This window comes from Ascaphus truei, chromosome 1 (genome assembly GCF_040206685.1).
Source record: "Ascaphus truei isolate aAscTru1 chromosome 1, aAscTru1.hap1, whole genome shotgun sequence".
In the NCBI taxonomy this organism is placed as follows: domain Eukaryota; kingdom Metazoa; phylum Chordata; class Amphibia; order Anura; family Ascaphidae; genus Ascaphus; species Ascaphus truei.
In genome coordinates this window covers 12,250,831-12,259,619 of record NC_134483.1, presented here as the reverse complement: position 1 = coordinate 12,259,619, position 8,789 = coordinate 12,250,831, and the positions used below count along the sequence as shown (strand labels likewise).

At 41.0% G+C, this 8,789-nt stretch overlaps 1 pseudogene; it reads right to left on the bottom strand.

Moving 5' to 3' along the window:
• Positions 1–6,383: 6,383 nt before the first annotated feature.
• Positions 6,384–8,520, bottom strand: LOC142476832 (uncharacterized; annotated as a pseudogene).
• Positions 8,521–8,789: the final 269 nt, after the last annotated feature.

Genomic DNA, 8,789 nt, shown 5'->3' with positions numbered 1-8,789 from the left:
GAACCCACAACATGCGGTCAAAGGAGCTCTCAATGCAAGTGAAACAGGGCATCTTTAGGCTGCAAAAAAAAAAGAAAATCCGTCAGAGAGAGAGAGAGCAGGAACATTAGGAGTGGCCAAATCAACAGTTTGGTACATTCTGAGAAAAAAAGAACGCACTGGTGAGCTCTGCAAAACAAAAAGACCTGGACGTCCACGGAAGACAACAGTGGTGGATGATCGTAGGATCCTTTCCATGGTAAAGAAAACCCCCTTCACAACATTCAGCCAAGTGAAGAACACTCTCCAGGAGGTAGATATATCATTATCCAAGTCTACCATAAAGAGAAGACTTCACAAGAGCAAATACAGAGGGTTCATCACAAGGTTCAAATCATTCATAAGCCTAAAGAATAGAAAGGCCAGATTAGACTTTGCCAAACAATATCTAAAAAAGCCAGCCCAGTTCTGGAACAGCATTCTTTGGACAGATGAAACTAAGATCAACCTGTACCAGAATGATGGGAAGAAAAAGTATGGAGAAGGCTTGGAACGGCTCATGATAAGAAGCATACCACATCATCTGTAAAACATGGTGGAGGCAGTGTGATGGCATGGACATGCATGGCTTACAATGGCACTGGGTCACTAGTGTTTATTGATGATGTGACAGAAGACAGAAGCAGCCGGATGAATTCTGAAGTGTATAGGGATATATTGTCTGCTCAGATTCAGCCAAATTCAGCGAAGTTGATTGGACGGCGCTTCACTTTACAGATGGACAATGACCCAAAACATACTGTGAAAGCAACCCAGGAGTTTTTTAAGGCAAAGAAGTGGAATATTCTGCAATAGTCGAGTCAATCGCCTGATTTCAACCCGATCGAGCATGCATTTCACTTGCTGAAGACAAAACTTAAGGCAGAAAGACCCACGAACAAACAACAAGTGAAGACAGCTGCATTAAAGGCCTGGCAAAGCATCACAAAGGAGGAAACCCAGCGTTTGGTGATGTCAATGTGTTCCAGACTTCAAGCAGTCCTTGCCTGCAAAGGATTCTCAAGAAAGTATTTAAAATTAACATTTTATTTATGATTGTGTTAATTTTTCCAATTACATTTGAGCCCCTGAAATAAGGGGACGGTGTATGAAAATGGTTGCAATTCCTAAACGTTTCATAAAATATTTTTGTTCAACCCCTTGAATTGAAGCTGAAAGTCTGCACTTCTATTGCATCATGGTTGTTTCATTTCAAATCCATTGTGGTGGCGTACAGAGCCAAAATAATGAAAATTGGGTCATTGTCCAATTATTTTTGGACCTAACTGTATATGTTTATTTATGCTGAGTTAATTTATTTATGTCATTGAATGGGGGTAGCTTTTGACCCCAGCCTGTTATAATGAGTCTTTACAAAGACTTAGCCAGCCATAGTGGTGATTTGGAATACTGCACTGGCCCTTCGGACACTGTGCACACATAAATAGCCATCCTAGTATATATGCTCACTAGGAGGTCGCATTGCCACAAACTAGGCTATGAGGGAGGAACCCACCCAATAGCTTCTTGCTCTTATGATGGGTCAACCTTGCACCTTTCAAGTTAATCAAGACTCAGACAGGAAGCCAGCCTCACTTTAAAGACCAGGGTGTAATTTATGGGGGCAATGAGACCTCTGCAAATGCCGAGAACACAGTCTCCAGAAATATCGCTGGCACACAAAGGGTTACAAATATATATATATATATTCCAACTTAACTAACTTGGGGGTAGCCATGGAGGACATGGAATATAATTAGTCAGGCAAGCAAGCTATTAAACTAAATAGGAAGGACAATAATCAATTGGTTAAAATAAAAAGGGGAAGCAGACAAAGAACCTAGCACATAAAAGTATAGTAGACTTGGCGAGGGTTAGTCCGTGTACAGCAGAAGGGACCTGGGCCTGGAAAGAGGGTAGGAAGAAGATAAATCCAGTGGTTATTCAAGGTGGGTCTCAGGGATTAACACACAGCAACTAAGATGGTGCGTTGATCCTCCTATTGGGCATCCAAATTGCTGTCAAAGGTCTACCCACCTCCAGACAGCTGGCACACCATGGAGACAGGTGGTGGGGCATACAGTGAAGAGGACCCGCGGCAAGAATAAACAAGTGTCCAGAACTGGAGCGGAAGAGAGCCAAGGGGAATAAAGGTCAGCAGCGGGTGAGGGTAGTGAAGACCATGCTTCAGAGGAGAGGCAGTTGTTATTTATTTCCCCTAATTATAGCTTACCAAAACATACACATCAGACTTACTGTTCCTGGTATCGGGGCAAGGCGTGAGATTCCACTCTCGGTTTACCCTCAGCGTTGGAAGCCTACAAAATGATATCCCGTGGGAAGGTTAGGCGTGGTTTTCTTTGTAATGTCAATTTCAATATTTGTCCCCAAGATGGCACAGTGAATATTTTTGTAAAGTACCAAGTGACCTACATTTGTTTGGATGGGAGTGACGCCACCCTCAGGTATGCCTTAACTAAATCTCTGCATTACAGTACCTTTGACAGACCTTTGTGGATGGAAGTTGTTAGAAGGGGGGGTGAATATTTTACATCTCGTTAGCATTAACAGCCATTATACTTAACGCTATGCCCTTTCCTTCCGATCACGTGACTTTACCTAATGTTATTGAGCTTGAAGATACACAATACGGCATAATGTGACGTTAACTTAGGTTAACATGTCGTTAACCTAACCTAATTAGGTGCCCTATAGATGTAGCTACTACGTCATGTGGTCTAGCGCACCAGTGGCCCCATAACTTGTAATTACATCTTAATCTTCTTGCTCATTTTGCTAAAGGCGATCGGATTGTGCTCTCCTGAGGAGCACAGAATGTACAATATGAGGGAGTGGAAGGGAGGGGGGAGGACTCCTTTGGAGTAGCGGTTACATAGGGACCGCTCCAGCACTCAACGGGTTAATGGCGCTCTGTGGATATCTGCTTTAATGTATCCCGGATGATGCAAATCCCAATAAATCGTCACAAAAAGATGCAGCAACTAAGAGATACAAATAAATTAAGTCACAATCCATCTGAATCAACACTTGATAACACAACCATTCTCACATGGAGCAGCAGGCGGGATTGGGCAGGATACAAATCATACAGTATTTATAGTATAGCATGTTTTAAATCTGGCTGAAATCTCTGACAAGAACACAAGGTTCTTACGTTGGATTCAGACATTAAAGTGTAGAATAGGCTTGATGTTGCCATCAAAGTATAAGTTAAAACATAAGGAGACTTTCAGGCCCGGTGGCTGTTACTACAGCAAAAGCTGCCAATGAAGTACTGTACTGTATACATGAGAAGTTACTATTCATACATTTACTGCAAAACAGAAGTTAAAGCAGTGAGGTCACTGCCATACTTCAACAGGCAGGTTTAGTGACAAAAAATATCCCTTATGCAGAAGAATCCCACAGAGGAAGTGTCTTGTTTAACATAAAACAGATCAAGGTAAGGGAGGGTGCTCCTCCTGCTTCATGACTTATAGCTCATGGCATCACATGTGCAGATGTAGCCAATGTTACTACTCCCACTTGTGAACCGGGGAGGGTTTGCCATGGGGGCTAGGGGATCAATGCAGCGTTCACTACTCAGCTCCTCCTCTTCTGGGCTCCCTTCCTGTACCATGTGCTAGCAATGGGAAGGCTTGTGTGTATATATATATATATATATATTATGACAGAGTCACTGACTCAGTAGGGTGGAATGTAGGATGTGTATGCCTACCAGCACTCAACCAGTTAACCTCCTGCTGGAGAACTACATGCACCTGCAGCTAATTAAGCAGGAAAGACTCCTGAGAGACTGCAGGTTTAAACAGCAGGAAGTGACTGACACAAGCAGAGTTACTTTTTCCCCAGGAGGGTAGAGATGCTTCTCCCAGCTAGGAAAGACCCTGGCTGTTATAGTTCCCCAGTCCTGCAAGAAGCTCTGCTGGTGGGACCAGGTGGGACAAGCTGGGACCCCAACCCAGGATAAAGACTGCTACGAGCTGGACACCGTCTGCTCCCCAGAACCGGCGTTACTGATTGCTGCTGGACCTACAATTACAGATAAGAGACTTTCTTATTGAACTATGAATGTGTAATACATCTTTTGGGCAGATAACCAGATTAGCTGGCTACCTGTTAGAAATGGCCACGGTAAAGTTTAGTTAGTTTCCCTAATGGGAATAGGTGTTTATTTTATGGTTTATTTTGCCTTAAAGGGACAGTGAATCTGATGATGTTTAATTGTCTCACGATAATAAACCACTACAGTTAAGCTTTACACAGTGTCTTAGCGTCTTACTGACCCTGCCATTAGGCCGTCCTGCAACAATATATAGATCTTGTGTGTGTATACATGGATGTATATGTGTGTATAGGATCTGTGTGTGTAAGTGTGTATATATATGTAATATGTCATAATCTTCTTGCTCATTTTGCATATATTATGCATATATTATGCATTTAGGAAGTGGCTGCACACTAATTGTTAAGTATCCTACAGAGGGTGTCTGTGCTAGATAGAAGGAAATATACAATTAAAGAAAAGACTAGAAAGGTCTCATTATCAGCACCCTCTTTTTGCATATATTTTGTCTGGTGCTGATAATTAGACATTTCTGATCTTTCTTTAAATATATTATATACTAGCTGAGAAACCCGGCGTTGCCCGGGATGTGAAGTGTGAATAAGTATGTGTAAATGTTGTATGTGAAAGTTGTAATGTGATGCCAATGTTATGTAATATTAGTTAGAATTGTGTTTGTAAATCAACAGTAGTAGAAAGCACATGTATATGAGGGCAAATGTTTGAAGTGTATGTTAGTTGTTACGGTAGTTATTTTTGAAAATGTTATTGTTGGAAATGCTTCTTGAAAGATGTGAATGTCCATTGTTGAGAGGAGTGTATTTGATGTAATGTTAAAGTGTGTGTTGTAAAATAATGTAGTAATAAAAGATGACAGTAGTGTATTGAGTGTCTTTCATTTTTTTGTAATTTCTTATGGCAATATGTAGAGTTCATGGAAATTGAGGAAAGTCAATGTTCATTGTAATGCTTGTTTGTAAACGACATTTTTGGTAGTTCCAGTTGGAGCAAAGATGTACAATTGTTGGGGGGATCCAACTCTAGAGCACGCAACATATAACTGGCCGTGGGAGAAACATGGTGATTCTAAGTTGATACCAGTGCACTTTATAGATTGTCCTTGTGCTTTGTTAATGGTGATAGCAAAAGCTAGTTTGATGGGGAACTGTAGCCGTTTGAAAGTAAAAGGCATGTCTGTAGGAATGAGTGGAATGCGGGGGATGAAGACATCTTGGCCTTTGGCGTTGCCAGTTCGTTGCCAGTTAAGATAGTAGCTTCAATTAGGTTGGGCATCAATGTTTTTATGCACAGTCTGGTTCCATTACAAAGGTTAGGTGTGTGTAGGTTGCGAAGTAGCATGATGGGTGCTCCAACTTTGAGGCGAAGATGATGTGGTGGCATCCCTGATGGTTCGAGGGAGTGTAGGAATTCAGGTGGATACTTAACGGCTTCATCGCAATCCACAACTGTATCGATTGAGTTGTATTGAGTAATTGTGTTTGGAATAATGTCTTGAATTTGATGATTGATGTCATTGACAGAAGTATTTTTGGCAGCAAGGATGGCTCTTTCACAGAGCCACTGGTGGTTTGTGTAATTGTGTAAGAGATTTGGATAGACGTTATGTATGAGATCTTCAAGTGATGTCCTCATGTGACAAAAATGTGTGGGAAAAGCAATTTCACCTGATGTTAAGTCAGTAGGTAAAGTGCCTTCACCTATTTGAAGAAGTGTGTGTGCAAAAAGTTGTTCATTTGAGTGGCCGAGAAGTTGGACTCGCATATTGGTTGTTAATGGAAAATGTTTGACATGTCGCCATAAAATAGAGGATTTAAGGCATGCATGAAGTTCGTCTGCTGGTGTGGATCGTGGTATGACTGGAAGTGTTTGTCTGAAATCACCAGCTAAAAGAATGACAGCACCACCCATTATTTGTTTATTGTTACGCAAGTCTTGCAAGGTTCTATTAAGGGCTTCAAGTGCTTTTTTATGCGCCATGGTACACTCATCCCAAACAATAAGTTTGCAAATTTGAAGAACACGGGCTTGGCCAGATGTCTTGGTAATATTACATGTTGGGTTTTCTTCATGAGCAATGTTTAGTGGTAATTTAAGAGCTGAGTGCACAGTTCTTCCTCCATCCATAAGAGTGGCTGCAATGCCAGATGATGCAAGTGCAAGTGCAACATGATTGTGCATTCTTATTTCTGCAAGGAGTAAATTTATTAGAAATGTTTTGCCTGTTCCACCTGGAGCATCAAGAAACAGGATTGCACCTTGTTCGTTGTTTATGTGCTGCATGATGTTGTCATAGGTGTTAAGTTGTTGTGGAATTAACATTGGTTTTCTTGTGGCAACATATTCTTGTAGTATGGAAATATTGTATTGTTTCTCTCGCATAAGGTCTGTATTGAGTACATCGTGATGATGACGTTGGGGAGCTTCTAGACCTAATTGAAGTAGTGTTTTGTTATTGATAGAGAGACATGTATCTTCTAAAAATATGAGTACCTCGTTGAAAATGTCAGGTGAAAAGGTAACATTGAGTGATGGGTTGTGTCTCTGTGCTTTGTGAAGTATATCTTCACTCATGCTTTCTCGATATGTGTTCCATAGAGTGTTGGGGTTTGATGGGTTGCACGTGGTAAGGATAATGGCAAAAAGATTTCGAATTTTGGTTGGCAATGACTGTAATGCAGCTTCGGCTAATGTAGTATTCCAGTGTTGATCATCCTCTAGTAATCCAAGTTTTTGGCAAGCTTCTCAATAAGTCTCACACACTTGACCGTTGACAGTTTTTATAGCGTCAAAAGATGTTGGGCCTGGAACGGTATGAAGTAGAATTCTGAGAAAGAAGCATTCAGCGTTGTTTGGGTGAACTGTGTAGACACGCCCTAAGGCTTCACTTGCAAGGGCATCAGTTCCGGGAACAGGTGTGCCCTGCTTTCTTTTCTTGAACTGTTTTGTGGATGCATTCCAAGTGTAATATCGTGGAGTTTGTGGATAAAGCAATGTGCGTGCAAAAGAGTCGTGTTGACATAATTGAAAGAAGGCAGTTAAAGTAGTGTTTGGTGGTTGAGCAGCAAGTGCCTCTGCGTTGGCAGGTGTGAAATATACTCTCTGTCCATTTTCTAAATGAATAGTCAGGTGAACAACGGTTGGGTGTCGTTCGTGAATGGGAAAAGCGAAAATCCTCCAAACGGCTTCATTACTACTTATATATCTTCCTAGCTGGTAGAGTGTAACTTCGTCATGGATGTGTTCATTTGTGATTCCAAAAATGGCCATGTCGCTTCCTTTGTTGACATACTTGCAAATGTATTTAATTGATTTAACAGAATTACAGTATTCCACATTAATGTGTGCGTTATAAATTTTTGTTAGAAGTGGACAATATGGAACAACCCATTTGTTGTCGACTTGGATGTGTTTGTTGTTGCGAATAGTAATTGTTGCTGTGTATCCGCCGTCTGTGGGAGCGCGTCTTCGATATTGAGGATATCCATCATCTCCACTTTGTGTGTCTGCAATGAATGTTTTAGGGAATTATTTGGTGCATTTACCGTCTTTCATACATGGTGCATGAATATTGATGTTTCCACATGGTCCATGAATCATATTTTTAGTGACTATTGCAAATAGTATAGGGTCTTCTTGAGGATTAGGCAACTCAGCAGAGATAACGTTATCGATGTCAATGGAATGTAGTTTTTCTTTGAGCCATATAAGAATATGAGCATGTGGAAGACCTCTTTTCTGCCATTCTATTGAGTACATCCAGCATCGTGTTTGTCCAAATATATAAGTCTTAGTGATGATGTGAATTAATGTGATGAGTTTTTGGCGAAATACTCTTGCGATTAAGTCGTGTCGATCACTGTGAGCCTGTCCATCCTGAAGTTCTTGTTTTATTTCTGGCCAAGCTGGATTACATGTAAATGTAATAAAAAAGTCTGGTCGTCCATTAGCGCGAACATATGCCATAGCATCCTGAGCATATTCGTGCATGTGTCGAGGACTTCCCGTGAATGTTGCTGGTAGAATGAACATTTTTCCAATGTTCTCAACGTTACCATCGTTGCCAACAGCATCCCTGAGATGTATGTATTGATCAACGCGTAGTTTTTTTTTGATGTAAGCGTATGTATAGAAGACGCTCACTTTCAATTTTAGCATACATGTCAACAATAAACTGATGAAATAGTTGTCGACAATGTAAAATGTGGTTTTGCGATACATCTCGTATCATTAATCTGTAAGCGTAGAAGTCCATAGCGGATACAGTTTTGTTAGTGTTTGCCTTTGAAGTTGGGTGTACTTGCATGATGTTGAAGTGATAGCCATCGTCACCGTTCCAAAGTATGAGAGGGTATTGAAGAGCATCATATGAGCGATGTGTTTCAGAAATGCGTGTGAGTGAATGAGTGCGCCGCTGAAGAATTATGTCCCGTGTATTAAATTGTTCCCCCGCTATAACAATAGTGACTTCGTTGATTTGAGGTGCATTAAAGCGACGTTCATGTTGACCCACTGGTGTTTTGTCGGCTCGGATAATGACTTGATAGTCATCAGTTGGCATGCGTTCAAGTGATGTTTTGAATGTGTTAATGAGATGGTTGTGTTGATGTAACATCCTTTGTAAGGAGATGACAATGTCACGTCTTGTATTGGGTATCCAATGGCA